Source organism: Nelumbo lutea, chromosome 4, assembly GCF_056320005.1.
Source record: "Nelumbo lutea isolate HS-2025 chromosome 4, American lotus-T2T, whole genome shotgun sequence".
Classification (NCBI taxonomy): domain Eukaryota; kingdom Viridiplantae; phylum Streptophyta; class Magnoliopsida; order Proteales; family Nelumbonaceae; genus Nelumbo; species Nelumbo lutea.
In genome coordinates this window covers 88,095,585-88,098,020 of record NC_142687.1, presented here as the reverse complement: position 1 = coordinate 88,098,020, position 2,436 = coordinate 88,095,585, and the positions used below count along the sequence as shown (strand labels likewise).

The window sequence follows — 2,436 nt, the reverse complement described above, 5'->3', positions numbered from 1 at the left end:
CAGTGTGTTGGTGAGGGTGAAGGGGCGGTGGGGGAGAGAATAAAGTATTGATTTTATTTGATTAAATTTTGAAGTCCAGACTACCGTTAGGTCTGGACTCCAATGGTTTCAAATGAATTTGGGAGAGGGTGGCGTGTTCGTTCCTCATTGGATGGACAGACGATGCGATGCGAGCTCGTATTTCTTAATTTAAAAAAAGGAAAGAAAATACTAAAGCTACTCTGTAGCCGAATAAGTGTTCCTCTTAAAACTGAAATGCCAAATGTTAACAAAGATCTAAAATTTGACACATGACAAGGATTCTTCTTTGGCTGAAAAGTTTCATATGGTGGAGCAACAAAAGAGGGGGGGCTGTCTTCTGGTAGACTTATCCAAATATATGTAGCTGACGTTATAGTGCATGTTTAGGATAACGAGATTCATGAAGGTGCAAGTTGTTATTCTATGGATAGAGAGGAACAAATAAAGGAAAAGGTGATCATCAGATCAAGTGATGATGATCAAATTCAAGGAAACACATCTAATGGAATACTCTTTACATTAACTTTGTTCCTCTTTAAAAAAAAAATGTAAGTCAACACACTTGGTATAAATAAGTCACCTGTTGGATTTTAATTTCATAATTAAATTCAGTAGATTTTATTGGTCTATTTTAATCTCATAAGAGATTAAATTTAATGGGTTTGATTGATCAATTACATGAAAAATTGTATTGATTGTTTGGAAAATTAGTTTTTCTCTTACAAAATTCAGTTTTGAATTTGTACCACATTGGAAAATTATAAACTTTGTTTTCAGTATTTTAATAAGAACTTATTTACACTTCTTAGAAATAATAGAGGGAGAGTATGGAGATTTTATATCGCGCAGTATGCGCGCACGCATGTGTGTGGTGCAATGAGGCGCTTTAGAGGCACACTTTGCTTGCATCCACGTGACTTGCAAATGATGGCTTTAATTTTGATACAATGCTGACCATTGATCATCAACGGTCACGATTCAATCAGGTATGATCAAGATGCACAATTTTTCTTAATACAACAATTAATATATACCAAAAGAAAGTAAGAAACTAGCTAGCTAGAGCTTCTTACTTCTTACATTAATTGGTGGGTTGTCGCCATTAATTATCGAGATATGGAGAGGCTGATAGGTCTAGCTTGCTAGCTAGTTTGCTAGATGCCAGTGGTGATATTCAGCAAGAGCTCCTGTTGCATGTGTTACAGCATCAAGACTCTCATCAGTGACTACGGGGCCAGCCCAGCTGTTTACGAGCTGGATTTGGACCCTCGGGGGAGAGAAATGGAGAGGGCTCTGCTGAAACTGGGGTGTAAGCCATCGGCTCCGGCGGTGTTCATCGGCGGTAAACTCATGGGTGGAGCTAACGACGTCATGACGCATCAACTCCATGGCTCTCTCAAAGAACAGCTTATACTTGCTGGAGTCATATTTCTTTAATGGACTCACGCACTGCACTAATAAGATTTTACAATTAAACCAACTCTGGCCTTTGAATTGGTACTAAAATAAATAAATAAAACTCAAAAAAAGGGCCAATATACTCTACCAACATATGGCACTGTATTGATACTTTTAACCTTGATTCCATATAAAATATACATGAGCCATCTTGGACCTAGGGCTTAATGGAGAAAGTTGGGTCCATATGTTCGATTTAATCCCTACCGAATCAGAACCGAGTTAACCAGGTTTAAAAAGCAACCTGAGTCACACCACTCACAAAGCAATAATTAAGAGCAAATTATAATAATTGACAGTTGGCAACCTTGGATGATGTGGTATGAAAGATTTCATAAACATTTCCGATTTTTCACTCAATAAATAAATGAAAAGCATAAATAATAGATATCACCGACATTCGGAGTCTCTCTCGGAAATCATGTCGGTTTTCGGTTTTGACCACCACCCCCTTGAACTATTCAGATTTCAGATATCCGACCATTGCCGGTCCATGTCGCTTACACCATTCATGGGTCATCGGAAAACATGAATACGTCAGGATTTTCTTTTTTTCATTAAGGCCCGTTCATTTTTTTATAAAGTTTCTTATTTGAGAAAATGTACTTATTGGAATAAGTTTTTTAATGAAAGATTTAATCGAATAAGTACATTTATCTATGTTTTTTTTTATTTTACAGATAAATAATATAATATTATTTTAACTATAAAAATTCATTATTAAAATTTAAAAGAGATATTTTTATCTCATCTAAATATTAGTGATTTTTTCCCAGGTGAAAAAGTGAAAAAACTATTTATTCATCTAAGAGTTTCTTTGAATTATTCTTTTATAAAAAATTGGATAAAATCGTTAATTTAATCTGCGACCTACTGACCTGGGTGACCAAATTCATCGATCCATTTGACCCGAATAATAATTGTTGACCATTTTTTATTTTAATTATTTTTTATATT

The 2,436-nt window shown here is 35.1% G+C and overlaps 1 pseudogene; it reads left to right on the top strand.

Moving 5' to 3' along the window:
- Positions 1–1,137: 1,137 nt before the first annotated feature.
- Positions 1,138–1,458, top strand: LOC148861611 (monothiol glutaredoxin-S2 pseudogene; annotated as a pseudogene).
- Positions 1,459–2,436: the final 978 nt, after the last annotated feature.